General features: G+C 47.0%; 1 protein-coding gene across 1 annotated transcript in view; it reads left to right on the forward strand.

The window, feature by feature from the left end:
• The window catches only part of VSNL1 (visinin like 1), a 120846-nt gene that overhangs the window by 90917 nt on the left and 5687 nt on the right, over positions 1-24242 (forward strand). The gene's annotated exons all lie outside the window — the stretch shown is intronic.

Below are 24242 nucleotides of genomic sequence, written 5' to 3' on the forward strand. Positions count from 1 at the left end.
GCCCCTTGATGATCACGATGATTTAATGAAAGGCTTAGAGCCAGGCAGATCTAGAATCCAATCCCAGAGCCTCAGCTGCCAGGCCTTGGGCAGGTCACCAAATCCTCCTCTCTATCCCTGTTATATGGGGCAGTGTCATCCACCTCCAGGGTCAGTGAGAAAATGTGGTGAAATGCTTACATAAAACACCTACCCTAGGAGGTGGGCCAGAATTAGCACCACTTCACTTGGCTCAGAAAAGGCCTTTTAAGCCACCCCTACTGAGATCTAGGCTAGGGCAGTTCTCCAGAGAAAGATATATTTATTCCCAGGGCAGGATTTTCTAAATTCCTTCCCTGTGTATGCACCTCGGAGTCCAACAGAACTGACTTACCTGGCAGTGGGTTTAAGCTACCCCTGGGAATGCCAGCCCAGAGTCCTTCTGGGCTGGGGGACTCATTTCAAGAGCTCAGTGCCTCCCCTCCACTCTTCAAGGCCTGGGGAGCTGGCTGTTCACACTCCAAGAGCCTAATCATTTGGGCAGACATCAATCAGCACATGGATGCTCTTAGTTCTTGGATAGGAAAACTCAGAGATGCCAGCTCTCCATAAATGAATGTAGCAGCTCAGAGAAACCTGTCAAAATCCCATTAGGTTTGCTTTGTTTTAGTTGTTTTTGAACTTGATCTAATTATTTTGAAGTTCCTCTTGACGAACGTATTTTCAAAATAATCCAAAAGAGAAGAATAAAAGGAATGCTTATCGAGTATTTAGTTCAGTTCAGTCGCTCAGTCGTGTCCGACTCTTTGCGACCCCATGAACCACAGCACTCCAGTCCTCTCTGTCCATCACCAATTCCAAGAGTCTGCCCAAACCCATGTCCATCGAGTTGATGATGCCATCCAACCATCTCATCCTCTGTCACCTCCTTCTCCTCCTGCCCTCAATCTTTCCCAGCATCAGGGTCTTTTCCAATGAGTCAGCTCTTTACATCAGGTGGCCAAAGTATTGGAGTTTCAGCTTCAACATCAGTCCTTCCAATGAACACCGACTGGTTGGATCTCCTTGCAGTCCAAGGAACTCTCAAGAGTCTTCTCCAACACCACAGTTCAAAAGCATCAATTCTTCGGCACTCAGCTTTCTTTATAGTCCAACTCTCACATCCATACATGACCACTGGAAAAACCATAGCCTTGGCTAGACGGACCTTTGTTGGCAAAGTAATGTCTCTGCTTTTTAATATGCTGTCTAGGTTACTCATAATTTTCCTTCCAAGGAGTAAGTGTCTTTTAATTTCATTGCTGCAATCACCATCTGCAGTGATTTTGGAGCCCAGAAAAATAAAGTCAGCCACTGTTTCCATAATTTCCCCATCTATCTGCCATGAAGTGATGGGACCAGATGCCATGATCTTAGTTTTCTGAATGTTGAGCTTTAAGCCAACTTTTTCACTCTCCTCTTTCACTTTCATCAAGAGGCTCTTTAGTTCTTCTTCACTTTCTGCGTATTAAAATGTATTATAATCTTGCAGTAATTCAAGCAGCAAGCTATTAACAGAGGAATAGACTGCCTGACAGGCAAAGAAACAGAATAGCAAGTGCAAGCATAGGCCCCAGGATATGGGGAAAATGTAGCGTTTTAAACAGCCAGGGAATAAATGGACTCTTCATTAAATCATATAAAGTTTGTCTCTTCATCCTATTTACACAACACATGTGATTGTTCAAGGGTAAATGAGAGACAGTGTGAGAGAGAATTAAAAGAAAATATAAAGGAATATTTTGAATCTCAGTGTGAGAAAGGCCTTTCAAAGTATGACCCCCAAACCAGAAGACAATTAGAGGAATGCTGATGGATCTGACTACCGAAAAATTTAAATGTCTGTATAGAAAAAAAAGAAAATTATAATCAAGTTTATTTATGATTTCCCAAAGGAAATACAAGAAATATTTAAGCTGACCAGGAATCAGAGAAATGCACAAACACTTAGATAATAAAGTGATACCCTTTTTCTTCTACTAGAAGAGAAGAGATGAAGGAGAATGTTCATACCCAATTTGACAAAGATGGAGGATAAATTAATGCTGGTTAACTATTGGAGTGTCATTTGGTATATGTGTCAAAATTAAAATGCGTGTACTGTTTATACCAGCCATCTATTTTAAGAAGTAACCAGATCAACCAGGGCTTCCCAGGTGGCTCAATGGTAAAGAATGCCCCTGCCAATGCAGGAGCTTCGGGAGACATGGGTTTGATCCCTGGGTTGGGAAGATGCCCTGGAGGAGGAAATGGCAACTCACTCCAGTATTCTTGCCTGGGAAATCCCACAGACAGAGGAGCCTGGCGGGTTACAGTCCATGGGTTCACAATGAATTGGACACAACTGAGCACGCACACATAGCATATAGACCAATTTTATGAATAAAAAAAAATTCACTAAGGTTTTGATGACCCTGATGTGTTAAACAATTACCCAAGAGTTAAGGAGCTTTCCTGGTGACTCAGTGGTAAAGAATCCACCTGCCAATGCAGGAGCCTCGGGAGACACAGGTTTGATCCCTAGATCAGGAAGATCCCTCGGGGAAGGAAATGGCAACCCACTCCAGTATTCTTGTCTGGGAAAACCCATGGTCAGAGGAGCCTGACAGGGGTCAATCCATGGGGGTCACCAAAGAATCAGACACAACTTAGCAACGGAGCATACCAAGAGTGAAGACTTGATTAAAGAAATTACAAAACATATTGACCATGAAAAAGAGGGTCATACATTTAAAGCCAGTGGCATGAAAAGATTTTCATGGCCTATCACTAAATAGATAAACCTCGTTAGAAAGTGCAAATATACTTGTGTGTGTAGGTGTTGTGTGTGCAAATTGTACACAGGCATATACATAAGCAATGGCTAGAATAAAGAAAAGGTTTTCTATGTGCCCGATTCACTTCCATATCTCCAACATATGAAACATTGTAGTGTTCACTAAATACTTGCTGAATCAGTGAATGAGCGAACTATTCCTAATGGCTCTCTCTAAGCAGCAGAGTTTTGCATAGTTAGTCCTTAATGACAATGTTTTATTTTTTTTCTTTATAAAGGTGTTTTATCTTTATGTTCAGTTCAGTTGCTCAGTCGTATCTGACTCTTTGCAACCCCATGGCCTGCAGCACACCAGGCCTTTATCTTTATAGTAAAAAAAATTGCTATTTTCATTAAATGAAAATAGAAATGCTTCTTTAAAATCAACAACAAATCTCCTTCAGTTAGACATCGAGCAGATCACTCTATGGAGAAGAATTCTAAAAGAAATGTGAAATGGAGCATGTGAAAAATTTGTCTTGGCTCACTTCATATAAAGTTACAGCAGAACTGAATACGACAGATCTGGTGGAGGGCTTCACCCATTAAATTGATGAAGAACTAGAGATTGAATATCCACTGTGTTCCAGGCACTAGAGATACATAAATGAGTCAGGCACAGTCCTTCTCTTGAGGACCTCATAGTAGAGTTGGAGGCAGTCACATAACAGGTCAGGACAGTGATGAGTGGTGAGTGTCCTGTACACAGTGATACAGGCTCCATCACTCCTCAGAGGGGAAGCTTAGGAGGGCAGAATGTGGGCTCTGGGCTTGAAAGGGAAGGATGATCTGGGAAGACAGCTCAGAGGAGGCGACCCTTGAGATGAGTGGCATAGGCCTAATGGGAAGTAGCCAGGAGTGAGAGAGAAAAAGGATATTCCTTGCAGAGAGAGAGAGAGAAGTTTGAAAGAACACTTTGGGAGGATTTCCACTGGATCATACAGGCATGGAGTGCCCAGGGGGTGGCCTGGGAAATGAGACCAGAAAGATGGCTGGACCCAGGTCCCAAAGGGTGACTTTGTTTCTGGGGCTGTGGGATCCTGTGGTGTGAGAACATCAAAGAGCTTTCAGTAGAGATGTGAAAGGGTTAGATTTGCATATGTACTAGTTCATTCCAACAGCAGTGTGGAGGCGAGACCCAGGGTCCGCCCATGGATGTGAGACCAGAACAGCGGCTCAGGACCGCGTGTTCAGAAGGGCCTGTGCTTGCTTTAATGTTCCTGTCGCCATCTTGAAATGCTTAATCACTGTTGAACAGGGGACTCCCATTTTCATTTTACTCATGCGTGTATGCTCAGTTGCTTAGTCATATCTGATTCTCTGAGACCCACATGGACTGTAGCCCATCAGATTCCTCTGTCCATGGGATTTCCCAGGCAAGAAAACTGGAGTGGGTTGCCATTTCCTCCTTCCTGACCCAGGGATTGAACCTGCATCTTCTGTGTGTCTCCTGTATTGCAGGTAATTTCTTTACTGGGCCCCACAAATTATGTATAAGGTCCTGCCGAGACTAGAGGCAGGCTTCGTGTTTCAGTGGATCATAGTGGGAGGCTATCCTGGCTTCTGTCTCTCCCTCTCTCGGCCATTGTATTTAAAGGTCGTGTCAACACATTTACAAGACAGGAGTGACAAATCAGGGGGCTATGAGTGCCCTTACCCAGACCCATGAAGATGCCCTGCAATGCAGAAGTAAGAAACCTGAGTCCAGGACTCACTGGCTGTGGCCCCTTCTCCTGTCCTGCCATCCTCATTTCTCCTCTCTGTGGAAACTGGGATCAGCCCAGCAAGAATGGGCTCCCATATCTCTGCAGATGGTGACCGTAGCCATGAAATTAAAAGATGCTTGCTCTTTGGAAGAAAAGCTATGACTAACCTAGACAGCATAGTAAAAAGCAGAAACATTACTTTGCCAACAAAGGTCTGTCTAGTCAAAGCAATGGTTTTTCCAGTAATCATGTACGGATGTGAGTCGGACTATAAAGAAAGCTAAGCACAGAAGAATTGATGCTTTTGAATTGTAGTGTTGGAGAAGACTCTTGAGAGTCTCTTGGACTGCAAGGAGATCCAACCAGTCCATCCTAAAGGAAATCAGTCCTGAATATTCATTGGAAGGACTGATGCTGAAGCTGAAACTCCAATCCTTTGGCCTCCTGATGCAAAGAACTGACTCATTTGAAAAGACCCTGATGCTGGGAAAGATTGAAGACAGGAGGAGAAGGGGATGACAGAGGATGAGATGGTTGGATTCCATCACTGGCTTGATGGACATGAGTTTGAGTAAACTCTGGGAGTTGGTGATGGACAGGGAGGCCTGGCGTGCTGCAGTCCATGGAGTCACAAAGAGTCGGACACAACTGAGCTACTGAACTGAACTGACAGCAAGAATGAGGTTCACAGCAGGCGCTGAAAGAGAGGGGGGAAGACAGGTATTTTTGTATATTATTTTTTCCCTCCCTGAGGAGCACAGCTACCAAAGAAGAGAAAATGGTTACCTCCCTGCTTTAGGTCATTTTGTGCACCTGCCCCACCCCCATCCCCTCCCCTCCTGCCCACCCCCACCCCAGCCCCCTGCGTTCCTGCCGCACCCATGCTCTGTTGCAGTCCTGCTGCAGGGAACTGGTCCCAAAGCCAGTGCTGGCTGCCAGCTGGACCTGAGTGCGTGGGAAGCTCACTGCTACCCACCCCCAGCTCCTTTAAACACACACACACGAACACAAACACACACACACACACACACACGTGCCTATGGCTCTGGGCACATCAGGGTTTGTTTTTTGTCACCATGAGGGTTCCTTCCACACATCTCAGCATGCACTAGCTGCTTAGCAACACACCCTTGGGCCGAACTGGGAATTAAATGGTTCTCTAGCTGCTGTAACCGCAGGTGCCCCATGGGAGAAGGAGGGTCCCTGGGAGGGATTCGAGCTGAGGACAAGGCTGTGAGGAGGCCAGGAGGACAGCAGAGACAGGACAACTGAGGCATGGGTGCTGAGCCGCGGCTCTCAGGGGCCTGCTGGAATGATGGTCCAGAAAACAGAATCCCGACAGAAAGCCGTGGGCAGTGGGGAAACGGCCCGGGTGCTGATAACAGGTGGCAGGGAAAATGCACAAATTCATAAATATATGCTGATGGGATTTGCCTTGGCAGGATGACCTGGGTTCAGGTCATTCGTCCTCCACACTGGTTTGTGGTTCTTGCCTTTGGTGCCTGAGTGACTGCTTGGTCATGTCCAACTCTTATGACCCCATGGACTCCATTCCATGGCTCCTCTGTCCATGGAATTTTCCAAGCAAGAATACTGGAGTGGGATGCCATTTCTTCCTGCAAAGTATCTTCCCTACCCAGGGATTGAACCTGCATCTCCTGCATTGGCCGATGGGTTCTTTACCATTGCACCACCTGGAAAGCTCTTGCCTTTGGTGCTTAAAGTCAAAATTCTCTCCCCTGAGAGTCCTGCCTCTGGTATAGCAGTGGGGGAAAAAGGGCCCCTGGGCTCTGCAGGTAACTTTCCCAGGTTCATACCTCCACTCTGCCATTTCCTGTGTGATCTTAAGAAAATTACTTAACCTCTCTGTGCCTCAGATTTCTCATCTGTGGGCACTACCTCATAGGACCGTTATGAGAATTAAGTTAAAGCAGGTTATTGTCCAGTCATTCAGTGGTGTCTGGCTCTTTGTGACCCCATGGACTGCAGCACACCAGGCTTCCCTGTCCTTCGCTGTCTCCTAGCTTGCTCACACTCACGTCCATTGAGTCGGTGATACCATCCAACCATCTCATCTTTGGTCACCCCTGCTCTCAATCTTTCCCAACATCAGGGTCTTTTCCAATGAGTCAGCTCTTCACAGGGAAAAGGACCTAACCTGAAGTCCAGCTCACAGAGGTGGATCAACCTGTGATCAACTACATTTCTCTGGGATAAAAATGGTTTGTGGTTAGTGATGGCACAAACTGTAATGTAGAGTCTGAAACACAGGCATGCATGATCTTGAGGGCAGGGGGAAGAGGTGTAAGCTATGCTTTATTTATTTATGTTCTTTAGTGTCTTCCATGTACCTGACACGGTCCAAAATGCTTTACATAAGCTAGTGCATTAGCCACTCCTGGGATTGTTCTCTTCACACCTGAAACTGAGGCTCAGAACAAAGTGCCCTCCTCAAGGTCACACAGCCACTTCAGAGGTGGACTGGGGTTTGATGTGGTCACTGTGGCTTCAGAGCGTCACTCTGAGGGACACTGACAGCTGTGCTGTCTCCCCTGTTACTTCTCTGAGAAGAAAAACAAACACTGGTCTCTCTCTCGGAGGGTCAGGATTTGTTGCTGGAGACAGTGCCTCCCCAGAGTGACAGCTTAAAACACTCTACAAATTCAGTGGCTTTGCACCATGGCACTCCTTGTGCATGCACCCAGAATGGGGAAATACCAGCCAGCGTTTTGAGGAAATGGGAGATGTGACCAAGGTGAGAAGGCATCAGACACTGGATCTGGAATAAAGCGCCACCCATCAGCAAGAGGCCCAGAGCAGCTGGCGGAGAAGCCTGCTGTGTCCGAGAGTGGGAAGGAAAACCAATGACTGGGCTTGAGAGAGCACAACTTTCCTTGTTAACACACACACCCCTACTTCCCTGACCAAGTGGATGCTTCTGTATAACATATACATCATCACAAAGTTCATTTAAAGCAGTAGCCTATATTTCTAGAATCTAGGTAATTAAAACACATTCTAGGTCTTCCCTGGTGACTAAGTGGTAAAAAAAATCTGCCTGCCAATGCAGGAGACATGGGTTTGATCCCTGAGTCAAGAAGTTCCCCTAGAGAAGAAAATGGCAACCAGCTCAAGTATTCCAGATTGTAGAATTCCATGGATAGAGGAGTCTGGTGGACTGCAGTGCACAGAGCTACAAAGAGCTGGTGGACAGGGCCGAGCAACTAAACAACCCCATTTATAAGCAGAGAAGTTGAGGTGCTGAGAGCAGAAATGATTCTGGCCCTCCACGATCATCTGTAGACCCTCCGCCTGGCCCCCGGCCCCCATTCCCATGCCCCCTCCTAAGGCTGCTGGTGGATGTTTTTCAATGCCTCCTGCCCTGTGTGGACTCCCCTCCCCTCTCCTAGGGGAAGGCCTGCAGGGCTCTCCTTGGGAGGTTCTGCATCTTTATTCGTGAGCCTGGGGGTAGGCAGGGAGAGGGAGGAGCCTGGAGCCTTGGTAAGTCTGCTCTCTGCTTTCCCTGCTGAGAGATAAATATGGAAATGTGAGAGAAGAACTTCCCTGTCTGGAGTCTGAACCCCACCTCATCTAATGCCTAAGCACCTCGGGCCAGAGGAGGTAGCTTCTGGCTCTTTAAGGCTGAATGGCTCAGTGTCTTTAACTCCAGCTCAGTGCCCCCTCCAGCCTTCCCCCAACCCCCAGACAGTATCACCCAGGCAGACTGATGCAGCTGAAGCAGCTCATTCACAGGTGCCGTGCCATCTCACATCACCATTGCTGTACCCTCCCCGCCCCATACCCCCTGCCGGCTCTACCCCCAACACCTCCACCCCCCTAACCCCCCGCCAGCGATGCTGAGCAGTTAAGTCAAGAAGCCTTGGCTCTGGCCAAAGCCCACGATCCTATGCAATCTCTGAGCTACAGAGCCCATCTGGAGCTTCAGAATGTCTGCTACCTCACCCGCCAGGCTTCTCTGCTTCTCTATCAGACTAGAATGGACTCAGATTCTACTGTTGGTACGTGGTGAGAGTGAGAGGCAGAATTGGGATTTTTGACCTTTCTGGTGTCTGTGTTCCTACGTGTTAGATCAGAGGCAAGTAGCTTGGTAAAAGTGTAGCCTTTAGAGTGAAACGAGTTCAATTCTGCCAATAACTAGGTGTGTGATCTTGGGCAAAGTAACATAATACCCCCTTTGCCTCTGCTGACTCGTGTCTGTAATGGGTTGGGAGTGGTACCTCTGTCAGAGGGTTGTTAGAGGATTCCATGGGGAAACACTGGCAGTGTGCTGAAACACGCCTGGAACGTAGGAAGTGCTATAAAAGTGTTGTTAATTAAATCAGCATCTTTTGTCAAGTATAATGTTGTCGATTATGCAGATTTAGAATTACAGGGGTTGATAGACCCTCTCGGGCTGATGGAGAATCAACCCCCTCATTCTACACGAGAGGAAACAGGCCCAATTGCTCAGACCCTTCCCCAACATCAGTAAGTGTCACCTTCAGAACTTGGACTCCGTCCCTTGTCTGCGATGGGCTCACACCCTGCAGGAGATAGTTAGAGAGTCAAACCTCTGCTGTCTGGCACCCCGGAACCCCAGTGGCTCCTGCCCTTTGGCCTCATCAGGGTGGGAGGATTCTATCATGGCCCCCTACTGGCAGACTCTTCAGAGATTTCCCCTGCACCCTGAGATCTAATCTCTAAATAGATCCTTCTAGACAACTGAGTCAAGAATCAGATGGCCTTTGCTCGGGTTACTCCCCATGGAGAGGAGGATCAAGGAGTCTGGGTTTGGGAGGAGAAGCTGCAGAGGCAGGTTCTATCCCAGGGAATCGGTCCAAGAGCTGGCTCTGCAGCAGCATGAGAAGCCGTGCGGGTCTGACACCCTGGCTTGGCTGCTCCTCTGTGTGGGTTTCATGTTCCTGCTCTTTGTAATCTTGAGTCCTGACTCTTGGTGCCTCTTTTGTGTGTGTTAGTGGCTCAGTCGTGTCCCACGCTTTTCGATCTCATGGACAATAGCCCACCAGGCTCCTCTGTCCATGGAGTTCTCCAGGCAAGAATACTGGAGTGGGTTGCCATTCCCTTCTCCAGGGGATCTTCCTAACCCAGGGATCGAACCTGGATCTCCTGCATTGCAAGCAGATTTTTTACCAACTGAGCCACCAAGCCCAGTTCCTGTTTTGGCCCTTCTCAAATAAAGCCTTCTTCCCACAGCAGGTTCTGGACCCTGGGTTGTGGTAAAAAGGAACCCCTCCTGGAATCAGCAGTCCAGCAAGATCTGGAAATAGGGATCTGGGGTTTTTCTGTAGCAGTGGAAATCTACTGCTATGGTCTGTTCTGGTTTTTTCATTCTTCCGCTCCGGGGCTGGGTTGGGAAGGTGGGATATATTGCTGCCCTAGGGGGCAAGGGAGAGCCTACACTTTTTAGAATTTCTCCTGTTGCAAGAATTATTTGCCTCAACTCAAAATCTGGCCACAGTTTATGCTTTTCTGCATCCCTTTTGGCAGTTAGACTAGCACCTGGCACATCATGGGTGCACTTCATTTCAGTTCAGTTCAGTCACTCAGTCGTGTCCGACTCTTTGCGACCCCATGAATCACAGCACGCCAGGCCTCCCTGTCCATCACCAACTCCCGGAGTTCACTCAGACTCACGTCCATCGAGTCAGTGATGCCATCCAGCCATCTCATCCTCTGTCGTCCCCTTCTCCTCCTGCCCCCAATCCCACCCAGCATCAGAGTCTTTTCCAATGAGTCAACTCTTCGCATGAGGTGGCCAAAGTACTGGAGTTTCAGCTTTAGCATCATTCCTTCCACAGAAATCCCAGGGCTGATCTCCTTCAGAATGGACTGGTTGGATCTCCTTGCAATCCAAGGGACTCTCAACAGTCTTCTCCAACACCACAGTTCAAAAGCATCAATTCTTTGGCACTCAGCCTTCTTCACAGTCCAACTCTCACATCCATACATGACCACTGGAAAAACCATAGCCTTGACTAGACGAACCTTTGTTGGCAAAGTAATGTCTCTGCTTTTGAATATGCTATCTATGTTGGTCATAACTTTCCTTTCAAGGAGTAAGCATCTTTTAATTTCATGGCTGCAGGCACCATCTGCAGTGATTTTGGAGCCCCCAAAAATAAAGTCTGATGCTGTTTCCATTGTTTCCCCATCTATTTCCCATGAAGTGATGGGATCAGATGCCATGATCTTCGTTTTCTGAATGTTGAGCTTTAAGCCAACCTTTTCACTCTCTTTCACTTTCCTCAAGAGGCTCTTTAGTTCTTCTTCACTTTCTGCCATAAGGGTGGTGTCATCTGCATATCTGAGGTTATTGATATTTCTCCTGGCAATCTTGATTCCAGCTTGTGCTTCTTCAAGCCCAGCATTTCTCATGATGTACTCTCCATAGAAGTTAAATAAGCAGGGTAACAATATACAGCCTTGATGTACTCCTTTTCCTATTTGGAACCAGTCTGTTGTCCCATGTCCAGTTAGTAGACGATTATTGACTAATCGTTCCATTTTTTCGATTCTAGTGTCCTCCTCCTTAAATCCCAAAGATCCCAGCCCAGCAGCCAATTCTTCCCCTGCCCAGTTTTCATATAAACAAAGACTTTGAAAAAGCTTTAAAAACACTTTGCCAAAGGTCCCACATTTAAGAAACTGCAGAACTGATACTCAATCCCAGACCCATCTGATCCCACCACCATGGCATACCACCCTTCCTCCTCCATGGGATCTGTGTCTCTTGTTCATTTCTTGGTCTGCAGTCAGACCTTTTTCTTATACCTCAGGTGGCAGAGATGGCATTACATCTGGAGCAATTTGTGGCTCCCCTGGTGGCTCAGATGGTAAAGAACCTGCCTGCAATGCAGGAAAAACTGGGTTCAGTCCCTGGGTCAGGAAGGTCTCCTGGAAAAGGGAATGGCAATGCACTCCAGTATTCTTGCCTGGAGAATCCCATGGACAGAGAATCCTGGCGGGCTACAGTCCATGGGGTCGAAAAAGAGTCAGACACGACTGAGCAACTAACGCTTTCACTTTCGCTGGAACAATTTAGGTAAAAGTTATGGATATGTCAGCAATGATGGACGGTAAAAAATCGAGGGCGACATTTTAGAGTTGGGAGGGAGACTTCTCTTTCCAGGAAAGGGAGGACACAGCTACTGAGGTGGTGGCCCTGTATATGTTCATTTCTTACAAATGAGTTCAACTGCTACAGACAGAACTCCCCGTCTCAGACAATCATTGCGGTCCCTGTCGCCAGCTGTGCTGTACAGCTCTCTCTTCAGAGTTGCAGCCTTGGTGGCCTGTGACATTATATTAATAGAAGGTTTTAATTGAGATGCAGCCAGGCTGAGCATTCTTGTCATGGTCACCATGACACTGTGAAATGAGTTGGGCCTAGGGTGAAATGGTCATCGATCTTAAAGAGATTACTTTATTCTAGGAGGAGTTCAGGAGGTGAAATAAATAAGCAGTTTCAGACCCACTGCAAAATCTGCTGCTCTACCCACTTCAGTTGGAATAATTGAAGAGACTGTGAGATGAGGAATCCTTTTCCAGTTTTCCCCCACACGACCAGCTTTTCACTGAGCATCTTCAAAGAGCCTCACCCCTTCCTTAGTTTCAAAGATGGGTTTCTTTTTAAATTGACAAAATTGTCTTCTTTCTAATACAGTAGACTGACTTAAATGGAAACATGACAATTGACTGTTGTGTAATTTACTATTGTTGACCCCCTATTTTTGTAATAAATGCTAACAGTAGACTGCTTTATCCTGGTGGTTCAACATTAGTCAACAAGAGAAGTACTGGAGGAAACCCCTTGTCCCAAATCAAGATGTCATTGAACCAATTTGTAATGTGAATTGGGTATTTGGGCAGAAGTAAACAGAGTTTATTTTTATTTTATTTTATTTATTTTTTGAGAGAGAGAGTTTAAAGTCTGAGTAACCAGTGAGTGGGCATCTCAGGTGGCTCAGTGGTAGAGAATCTGCCTGCCAACACTGGAGACCCACGTTTGATCCCTGGATTGGGAAGATCTCCTGGAGAAGGAAATGGCAATCCACTCCAGTATTCTTGCCTAGGAAATCCTATGAACAGAGGAGCCTGGAGGGCTACAGTGCATTGGGTCACCAAAAGTGAGACACGACTTAGTGAATAAAACAACAACAATAGATATGTTCACCCTTCAAAGTCTGATCCTGTAATTAGGCTATACCAACAAAAGGGGCCACACTCCCTGGAAAAGACCCTGATGCTGGGAAAGACTAATGGCAGGAGGAGAAAGGGTGACAGGGATTGAGATCATTGGTTGGCATCACTGACTTAGTGGACATGAGTTTGAGCCAACTCTGGGAGATGGTGAAGGACAGGGAGGTCTGGCGTGCTGCAGTCCATGAGGTCACAAAGAGTCAGACACGACTTAGCAACTAGACAACAGCCAGACAAAGGGGCAGTAAAGTAACAAATCCAAATTCATGAAAGTGTCACCCATTTGCCAAAATCATTTTCTTTTCTCCTTTTTTAAAGATTTCACTTCTAGAATCAGAAAAAAATAAATAAAATGTGATCGCTGAAAGAAATTTTGAAGCTTACCTGATATATGCTGTCATTTTATATCCCAAGTGGCTTGAGTTCAGTTCCAACTAGATACCCTGCCACAACCCAGCATCGGCTCCTCTGCAGCGAGTTGCTTCCTTTATCCACGCTAAGCATTTATAAAGCATTTATCAAGCATCTGCAGGATAACAGATCCTAATCTAAAACCAGTGAAGATGCAATTAAGAGCAAAGCATCGTATTTCCTTTAACGAAGAGGCGATTCTGGCTTTACCCATGGTGTGAATTCTCAAATGAGGGAGACCGGAACATTAGGCAGGATTTCCGCTGCCTGTGTCTGGTTTTCTATAAGAAGGTCAGAGAACTTCCCCTGGGCCTCATGACCTTCTTGGGGTGATATGCCTGTGGAGGGACCTGGTCGAGGACATAAATGAAAATTGCTTCCGTGACCCAAGGGGCAAAACCCCTTCTCTAGGAATTTAATTCAGGACTAATTTTCTTCTCAAATAGATGCAGCTCAAGAACCATGAGCTAATAGTGGTTGTCTCTTAATAAAACCTGGACTCCTGAGGAACCCATACTGTAAAAAATGGATATTGTCACCTAGAGGACAAGTGGAGAGGCAGCTCTGAAAAGTGACCTCAGGATCTGGGTGCCCCCCATGGGGGGCAGGGTAGAGGGGCTGTATCTTTAATCTCTTTCCAGAGAGCCCAAATGTGGAGGGCAGCTCACACTTTGGGCTGCATCTACATATGATTGGTTATGTCTGCTTGAGGGCAGGGACGGGTCTTATATTTTACTCTTTTTCTTCTTCGCTGCCCCTCACCCTCCTTCCCTCCCACACAGAGCTCAGCATGAAGCCTGGCACCACCCCTGGCTTTTGGGAGTATCTGTTGAATGAACATCTTGGCAGAGAACAGTTTGGGGATCCACCATTTCTGATTAAGGGGAAATATCTCTCTCCTTTTCCCCTGCACATGACCAAGTGCACATACTGCTCTGATGATGATTCAATCCTCATGAATCATCGGCTGAAGCAGTAACGGGAATGACACGATTTAAGGCCAGGTGGGAGCCTTCTTTAGCAGAGCTGACTTAAGACACCCTTCGGAACACATTTCAGGCCTTCCCTGGTCATTGGGTGGATTTGCTGCTGTATCCTCAGGCTCAAAAAAGACCTGCTGTGCTGAGTCATATGTTCATCTGACACCTCCTGTGTGCCTGGCCCTGTACTAGATGCCAGGGATCACAGTGGTGGGCGAAAACAGGCCACTCCTTGCCTCCATTTAGCTTATGGTCTACTAGGGGAGGGGCTTCCCTGGTGGTTCAGGGGTAAAGAATCCGCCTGTCAGTGCAGGAGACACAGGTTCAGTTTCTGGGTCAGCAAGATCCCCTGGAGAAGGAAATGGCAACCCTCTCCAGTATTCTTACCTGGGAAATCCCATGGACAGAGGAGTCTGGTGGACTGCAGTGCATGGGGTCACAAGAGAGTGGGACACGACTTGGCTGCTAAACAACCACAACAAATGCTAAGGAAGACAGGCCTTAATCAAGCAAGGCCACGAACATTTCTTCACTGTGATGATAAATGTAACCGAGGGTGGGACTCAGTGATGTGCGTGTGTATAATGGGAGCTTCTGACGTTGCCTTGGAGAAGACTTCAAGGTCTGAAGAAGAACACAGGCATTACCTGGGTTGGAGCAGAAAAGGAGCATTTCAGGCAAAGAGAAAAACATGGCAAAGGCTGCATAGCTGTGGCTGAGAGCTCAGTAAGTCCCAGGTAGCAGGTAGTGAAAGAATCCCAGAGGGCAGAGGAGTGGACCGAAAACGACATAGAGGCTTGGGGGTTATTTTGTTCCTTGTCCTGAAAACAGTTAGATGCTATTGATGGTTATGGGAAGTGAACAGGAGAAAACTTGGGTGTGAAAAGTTCCCTCTGGACGTGTGATGGTTTGTGGGTGTGATGAGCCTAAAGCCAAAACCAAATACCAAGTGAATCCTCAAGGACACCAGTTTGGCCAGCAGCCCGGGGCATGTGTGTGAGAGAGCCCACCGCTAACCAGCTGCTCGCCCAGCTGCCATCTGCAAACATCAGGAGATGGATGCTTTGGGGCAGCTTTGAGGGGAACATGGAAGGGCCCAGGCCCAGCTCCTCACAGTCTCAGACAGTTTACACATGTTCTGTCCCCAGTACGTCTCACAGCACTTCTACATCATAGGTATTGATTATTATTGCCCTATTTTGTGGAAGAGGAAACTGAGGCTCAGATGACTTTGTCAACATCACAGAATAAGATAGAACTGAGCTCGCATCTCACCTCTGCTTCTCATGAGCCTGGGGTGGGTCCTGCTTTGTCTCAAGGACCCCACCCCACTGCAGCCCTGGGGGCAAGATGGAGTATCTGCTCTGAGCTGGGCCACAGTGAGGTCCAGGAGGCTGACTGCCATCCTTGGTTAGCCTCTCTCCTTCTGCCCCGGAGCCAGGGGCTATGGTCCCCGCCGACCTGCCCAGGGCCCAGCCCTTCCTACTGCCTGGAGAGGAGGGGGTGTCCCCTGTGAAGGACAGGTGTTTTCCCCCCTTTGTCCCTAACAGTGGGTACCCACTCCCTGTGAGTCTGCTCTGGCCTGGACCAGCCTTGATGACAAGGATTGAGGCTCCTGTGAGCACAGTGCAAGGCAGGAGTGCGTGGGGAGGAAGAAGCAGAACCACGGGCCAGATGGGCAGATCCTTTCCAGAACCTGGTGGAGGAGGCGGGTTGCAGCTCCATTTCAGTGCAGAAGGCCAGGCAGACTCAGCAAGCGCAGGAGAGGCAGCGTCCACTGAGCAAGCTGGGTTTGATCCCAGTGCCCTCACCCTCCTTAGAGATACAGCCTTATTGTTGTTGTTCAGTTGCTAAGTCAGGTCTGACTCTTTGCAACCCCGTGAACGGCAGCATGCCAGGCTTCCCTGTCCTTCCCCATCTCCCTGAGTTTGCTCAAACTCTTGTCTATTGAGTCAGTGATGCCATCCAACCATCTCATCCTTTGTCACCCCCTTCTCCTCTTGCCCTCAATCTTTCCCAGCAGCAGGGTCTTTTCCAATGATACAACCTTGAGCCAGTTACTTAATGCAGAGCGATGACCTTCTAGTCCTAAATGTGTTGAAAGACCAGCCGAGGCAGCACAAGAGAAGGAACTGCCTAGGACCTCGCTCCCCGATAGACTTTCATGTGGCCAGTAGACCACTGCTCTACTGGCAGGACCTGGAGAGGTTAATTTCTGAGCCAGGTCATCCAGGAGAGGCTTCTGGCTAATTCCAGCAGAGGTGAGGGGAGATGACCTTGGAAGCAGAATTGCTATATTTCAGGGGTGCAATAGATAAGACTCTGTTATACCACTCATCACACAACCGGCCAATAAATCAAGAGAAGTTGTTGAGACAAGGAATAGTGACTTTATTTGGAGAGCAGCAGACCCAGAAGATGGTGAACTCGAGTCCCTAAGAACCATCTTGCCCAGTTGGGATGTTAGCTTATTTTATAGAACAAAGAGGGGGAGGTGAGAAGGTAAAGTAAAAAAAGGCGATAAGTTGTTGCAAATATTTCCTGGTTCCAGCCAGACTCCAGGGAGGATGTGTTAATTTCTTCTTTCCTGCATCCATTCACAGGTGGTCCTGGTCAGGATGTTTCTTGTAGCTTAAAGGAAAGTGTTTTAGTTTAACTCTCAGGCATGGGAGGCAGGGTTCCTGGAGGTGGGACATTATGTATACTTTAAGGTGGCTCAATGGTTAAAAAAAAAAATCTGCCTGCCAATGCAGGAGATGCAGATCCAGATTCAATTCTTGGGTTGGGAGGATCCCCTGGAGAAGGAAATGGCAATCCACTCCAGTATTCTTGCTTAGGAAATCCCTCAGACAGAGGAGACTGGCAGGCTGCAGTCCATGGAATCACGAAGAGTGGGACATGACTCAGCAACTAACAACATTCCTTCAGTGATGAGCTTGTAGCAAAAGCAATAGAATATAAAGGTTAAAGTTAAAAAAATAGATCCAATATGAAGTCAGATTTGTTCTTCCCTAGTACTACTTTAGTCTATAGTCAAGGCTATGGTTTTTCCTGTGGTCATGTATGGATGTGAGAGTTGGACTGTGAAGAAGGCTGAGCGCCAAAGAATTGATGCTTTTGAACTATGGTGTTGGAGAAGACTCTTGAGAGTCCCCTGGACTGCAAGGAGATCCAACCAGTCCATTCTGAAGGAGATCAGCCCTGGGATTTCTTTGGAAGGACTGATGCTAAAGCTGAAACTCCAGTACTTTGGCCACCTCATGCGAAGAGTTGACTCATTGGAAAAGACTCTGATGCTGGGAGGGATTGGGGGCAGGAGGAGAAGGGGATGACAGAGGATGAGATGGCTGGATGGCATCACCGACTCAATGGACGTGAGTCTGAGTGAACTCCGGGAGTTGGTGATGGACAGGGAGGCCTGGCGTGCTGCGATTCATGGGGTCACAAAGAGTTGGACATGACTGAGTGACTGAACTGAACTGAACTGAGTACTACTCCATCCTTGGGGAGGGGATTCTGTTGGTGGGTTCATAAGCCAGACAATATAGGCTTCTGACATTTGAGAACAAAGGAAAACAGAACTGACCTGAGCGAGGACTTTTCCAAAGGGACTGTGTCTGGTGAGAGACTGGATGGCAGGCCTCTCCATGACAGTGAGCCGCAGAGTGGTCCAAGAATACTCTTCTGTTCTTTGATCCCATTGTGAGCGCTATTTCAGGCAGATTAATGGGCAGATATCTACTCTGAGGTCTGAGGGCTGCCCAGCAGCAGCCCAGAGCTGGAGAGAGACTGCCCTCCTCAGCGTCCTGTGGCCACGCCCCCCGATACAGCAGGTCTGTGGTCAGCTGTCACGGTGGGTCAAGGCTTTGCTTGTGAAAACTTCCCCCGCCTGAAGGTTGGACGGAGAGCTTCTAGGGGACCCGGAATCCTCCATCAAATTGAGGCAGGCCCCCGGTGACTCCGAGAGAGAAGGGAGGATTCTCATGGGAAATGTTACAATGTTTTCTCGGAACTCAGTACAACTTCTAGAAGGATGAGCTAGACACAGGGACAGCAGCCAGGGCTGGAGCGGGGAATGGAAGCACTGTGTTTCGATGTCATTTGTTTTTGTTTTTGTTTTTTTGGTGTTTTTTTTTTTCTGATGCAGCCACCCGTGTTGCACTGGGGGTAGTGGGGGGTTGGGGGAACATTGGCATATTCAGTATGAGGTATCTGGGGTTCACTCACCGTCTTTTAAGGAGGCAGCCCATTTAATCTTCACAACTGCATAGATTATTGAAAAGATGGAAATGTGGGACATGAGCCCACTCTCTGTAAGAAAAACCTCTGCTGTGGCTTTGGAGTAAGCTGATTAATTTGTGCCAAGTCTCCCTTTGTCCCCCTGGGGGAGGCAGAGTCCTCGAGCATTTCCTGGTTTTGTTCCTATTCTGCACATTGGTTAGTTCTGAATAAGGATGTGGAGTACAGTGGGATACAGTCTAGATTTGTGTAATCCCCAAAGTTTTGGACTCTGAGACCTTTCTTCAGCTATGATGAAGAGCAGTGAGTTGTCACCACCTGCATATTAGGGTGGGGGAAGGGAGCTGCACACTAAATTTTCATTAAGTTTCAAACTCATAAGATCATTCCCATAACTTTCGCTTGTGGCTCTATGCACTTGTGCTTAGTTGCTCAATCGTGTCCAACTCTTTGTGACTCCATGGACTGTAGCCCGCCAGGCTCCTCTGTCTATGGGATTCTCCAGGCAAGAATACTGGAGTGGGTTGCCATGCCCTCCTCTAGGGGATCTTTCAAACCCAGGTCTCCCTCATTGCAGGTGGATTCTTTACCAGCTGAACCACTAGGGAAGCCCAAGAATATTGGAGTGGACAGCCTATTCCTTCTCCAGGGGATCTTTCAAACCCAGGTCTCCCTCATTGCAGGTGGATTCTTTACCAGCTGAGCCACTAGGGAAGCCCAAGAATATTGGAGTGGACAGCCTATTCCTTCTCCAGGGATCTTCCCAACCCAGGAATTGAACCGGGGTCTCCTGCGTTGCAGGTGGATTCTTTACCAACTGAGTTACCATATCATAGTGCAATTTTATACTTATGTAGTTGTATGATTCGGAGAAGGCAATGGCAAGCCACTCCAGTACTCTTGCCTAGAAAATCCCATGGATGGAGGAGCCCGGTAGGCTGCAGTCCAGGGAGTCGCAAAGAGTCGGATGCGACTGAGCGACTTCACTTTCACTTTTCACTTTCACACAATGGAGAAGGCAATGACAACCCACTCCATTGTTCTTGCCTGGAGAATCCCAGGGACGGCAGAGCCTGGTGGGCTGCCGTCTCTGGGGTCGCACAGAGTCGGACACGACTGAAGCAACTTAGCAGCAGCAGCAGCAGTTGTATGATTAGTGTCTAGGTCTCCCATGATTATAAATATATATTTTTTCTACTTTGGCCACCACCCAACACAGTGCTTGACATGTAGTAACTGCTCAGTAAATATTTGTTGCATTAAAGAATGAATGAATCATAAAAAATATCCCTCAGGAGCATTGTAGTGATTTTCATGTAGTACATACTTCCTGCCAGGAGATGGCGATAAATACACAGTATTAGCAGGATGAAAGCTAAGAATTACATAATGCAACAAATTCGTTTTTTTCATCAGATGTGGATTTAACTTTATTTCTTCAGCTAATACTTGGTTAGGTCTTCCCAGGTGGCTCAGTGGTAAAGAATCCACCTGCCAATGAAGGAGATGCAAGAGATGTGGGGTCCATCCCTGGGTTGGGAAGATTACCTGGAGAAGGAAATGGCAACCCACTCCAGTATTCTTGGCTGGGAAATCCCATGGACACAGGAGCCTGGCGGGCTACTGTCCATGAGATCACAAAGACCTGAACACAACTGAGAGACTGAGCACACACACACAATACCTGATTAAGAGAAACAGAAAGATGTAGCAGAAATGACCCGACAGATATGCATTCAAATCCTGCCTCTATCATAGCCAGCCAGGCACCATGAGCAAAGGCCTTGACATTTCAAGCTTGTCCACAGGAGTTTGTGATGGCAGAGTGTTCAGAGTACAATGCAGAGTTTATGATCAGACTGTTCCAGGCAGATCAGGCAGATACATTTTTTTCCCCTAACCTTCTACCTTGTTTGTTATACAGTAGTTACAGTAGTTGGTCCCTCAGCATCCATGGGAATTGGTTCTAGGGCTCAAATACCAAAATCTATAGATGCTCAGATTCCTTGTATAAAATGGCCTAGTACACTCAGCCCTCCACAGCTGGGGGTCCCAGAGAACCCAGGGACAGAGGGGCTACTTAGTGGTCCCACCTTCCGTTACTAGCTCTGAGTCCCCAGGTGTTGGAACCAAAGGGCTGTGGGCTCCACAGGGGCAAGGACAAAAGAGGGCTGTAGAGAAGACTGCCTCCGGGGCAGCCTCACCCCTAGCCCAAGGAGCCTGGGGCACTGGCCAGCTCAGACGCCCCCAGAATTAAGCCTAGGGCTCTGCTGGCCCGAACCTGGAGCAGACCCTGCTCCACCCCAAACCCTGCTCTTCACAAAGGAGCCTTCTCCTGGGTATCCTCAGGAGGACAGGCTGCCCCACTGATGCCAAACCCCAAAGGATGCCTCCGGGAAGCACACCACACGGCTTCTGGGGTCAGAAGAATTCCTGGCTGGGAGCCTGGATTCCCATCAAGCAGGCGTTATTAACTGGCCATTTGCAGCTGCTTCCCTGGCTTCCCAGGTGGCTCAGTGGTAAAGAATCTGCCTCCCAATGTAGGAGATGCAGATGTAGATTCAATCCCTGGTTTGGGAAGATCCCCTGGAGGAGGAAATGGCAACCCACTCCAGTATTCTTGGCTGGGAAATCCCATGGACAGAGGAGCCTGGTGGGCTACAGTCCATGGAGTCTCAAAGAGTCAGGCACAACCCAGTGACTAAATGTTGTTTAGTCAGACAAAACTAAACAATCTGTTTCTCAGATGAGGTGTTTTGTGTTTTTTGTTTTTTTTTTTACTTTCCTTTTAATGGAAATACAAGATACACTAGATTTAAATATTTTGACCAAAAGTAGAACTGTGTGTGTATACATGGGCATAAAAGAGACAATGGAAATTAATTGAAGGTTAGCTATATTAGATTATCTAATATAGTTTTTGAAAATTTTTACAACAAAACTTATATCCTTTTAAACAAGTTGCTATGGGCTGACTCTGTGTGTCCCAAATTCATATGTTGAAACTTCATACCCAAAATGATGGTATTAGGAGGGAAGTGCTTAGGTCATGAGGGTGGAACCTTCATGAATAGGATTGAAGAAAGTGAAAGTGTTGCTCAATTGTGGCCAATTCTTTGCAACTCCATGGACTGTAGCCCACCAGGCTCCTCTGTCCATGGAATTCTCCAGGCAAGAGTACTGGAGTGGATTGCCATTCCTTTCTCCAGGGGATCTTCCCAACCCAGGGATCAAACCCAGGTCTCCCACATTTTAGGCAGATTCTTTACCATTTGAGCTACCTAGGAAGCCCCATGAACAGGATTAGTGCTCTTATAAAAGAAACGTCATAGAGTGTCCTGGCACCTTCCAGAATGTGAGGACACAGCAAACAGTCAGCAGAATGCAACCCAGAGGAAGGCCCTTACCAGTACCTGACCATGCTGGCATCTTGATCTTGAACATCTAGCCTTCAGAACTATGAGAAATAAATGTGTGTTGTTTACTAGCTACCCAATCCTTGGTAGTTTTTTATGGCAACCTAAGGGCTTCCTAGATAGCACTAGTGGTAAAGAAGCTGCCTGGCAATACAGGAGACTTAAGAAACTCCGGTTTGAGCCGTGGGTCATGAGGATCCCCTGGAGGAGGGCTTGGCAACCCACTCCAGTATTCTTGCCTGGAGAATTCTGTGGACAGAGGAGCCTGGTGGGCTGCAAAGAGTCGGACATGACTGAAGTGACTTAGTATGCACACACAAAGACACAAGTGAAATATATAAAACTATATATATATATATATATATAATTTCAACTTCCAAGTTTTTTATTATATTAAAATATTTGGATTATTAATAACACAAAAATTATTTCTACATCAATATTTAATGCAGGAGTTGATGCAAAATACATTGAATTTAAAAATACCCTTCAAGCAATAATACTGTCCAAATACTTGTACTTCTCAGGCAGTGTTTTCCTCCGAGAGAAGTAGATATGAGCTCAAGACCCTGATTTCTTCCTACAGAAACTGAAGGGAGTGTGGCTTCATTTTTTCTGTCATGCCCCATCCAGAGTTGAATTATTTCATCAAAAGAAGGATCATTCCCCTGATTCAAAAAACTTGAAGTACTCAGAAAATGATAAGATGAATTTTCTAAAGGAAACAACCACTCCAGATATCTGAGGGCTCTTCATCACACACTCCGTTCCTCCAGAGAAAACATGTTGGCTTTAAAAGTCAGTAAACAGACCTTCAGCAAGGCACATGCAACTTTTATAGCTCAAAATTTACCATCGATTTTTTTTTCTGAAGGCCTTCCAGATCTAAATTAATTTTTAATACACTGACCTAAGATGCCCAGCTATTTTCAGATAAAAATATCAGAAGGCCTTTAACTTAGAAGGATGCTGTGAGATGTAAAATGGGTAAAGCACTGCACCACCAGAAACCCACAGGGATGGAAAAAATTATACCCAGTGGACTCCTGACACTGGGTGCAGAAAGACTGATGGATAAAAGTCCCCAGGGAGACCTTGGAATCTACCAGGGGCTCAGTCTGCTCTGTTTTTAGGTTATTGTATTTCTCAGGTACAGGCTCTGCTCAAGACCCCTGAACACAGACGACACATTAGCAAACAGCACCCCCTTAGAGAGAGAGGAAGACCACCCAGGCAGAGGGCACATATGATACTTAGAATAAGAAATAAATATATTTGGTCTTAGTCCTTGGTTCCTGGTACAGAAGTTTCTAAGACTCTTGGAATCTCTGGAGTGATCAGTGTCCGCATGCATGTTCAGTCATGTCCAACTCTTTGCAGCCCCATGGACTGTAGCCTGCCAGGCTGCTCTGTCCATGGGATTTTCCTGGGAAGAATACTGGAGTGGGTTGCCATTTCCTTCTTTAGTGTCTATTGTATGTTAATAAGATGAGTGTATGTTAATAAGATGAGTATACGTTAATAAGATGAGTGAGGCAGGATTGTTGAGGGGGCGGCTGGTCCCAGAAAGACAAGGGGCAGATTAGAGAACTGGAACTTCCAGCCCCAAGCCAGACCTCCAGTGGAGACAGGGTGTCTGGAGATTGAGTTCAATCATCAATGGCCAATGATTTGATCGATCATGCTTGCATAATGAAACTGCCATTAACTATGGGGTTCCAGGAACTTCCAGGCTGATGAAAACATTCAAGGGCTGGGAGAGTGGGGCAACCCGTACTGGGAGCTCCATGCATCCCTTTTATTACTCTATGCATCTCCTCCGTTGGATTGTATCCTTTATAACAAAGTGGTGAAGTGAAGTTGCTCAGTTGTGTCTGGCTCTTTGCGACCCCATGGACTATGCAGTCCATGGGATTCTCCAGACCAGAATACTGGAGTGGATAGCCTATCCCTTCTCCAGGAGATCTTCCCAACCCAGGGATCGAACCCAGGTCTCCCTCATTGCAGGCAGATTCTTTACCAGCTGAGCCATCAAGGAAGCCCAAGAATACTGGAGTGGGTAGCCTATCCCTTCTCCAGCAGATCTTCCTGACCCAGGAATCAAACTGGGGTCTCCTGCATTGCAGGACACCCCAGTAACTCCAGGCCATTAGGATCAGAAGTGAATTGACCTGTAGGACACCCAGCTGGGATACAGAAAATTGGTTGTTGTGAGGAGAAAAAAATAAAACAACCCCTCAACTCCTCCCCCACCATGTGGTGTTATAAGTGTTACAAATAATGAACAGTTCAGAATATAGGAGGCTCATAGTTACAGAATGAGTTGTTTGATTAGAAAAGAAGAGATGGTCAAGTTTTTATTTCCCAAGATTAATAAAATGATTGTTACTGTTTCATGCCACCAGGTTTAGGGGTAGCTTCTTACACAACAAGAGCA

The sequence above is a fragment of the Bos grunniens genome, chromosome 11 (genome assembly GCF_055505025.1).
Source record: "Bos grunniens cultivar Pamir isolate PY7600 chromosome 11, Bosgru_T2T1.0, whole genome shotgun sequence".
Taxonomy (NCBI): Eukaryota; Metazoa; Chordata; class Mammalia; order Artiodactyla; family Bovidae; genus Bos; species Bos grunniens.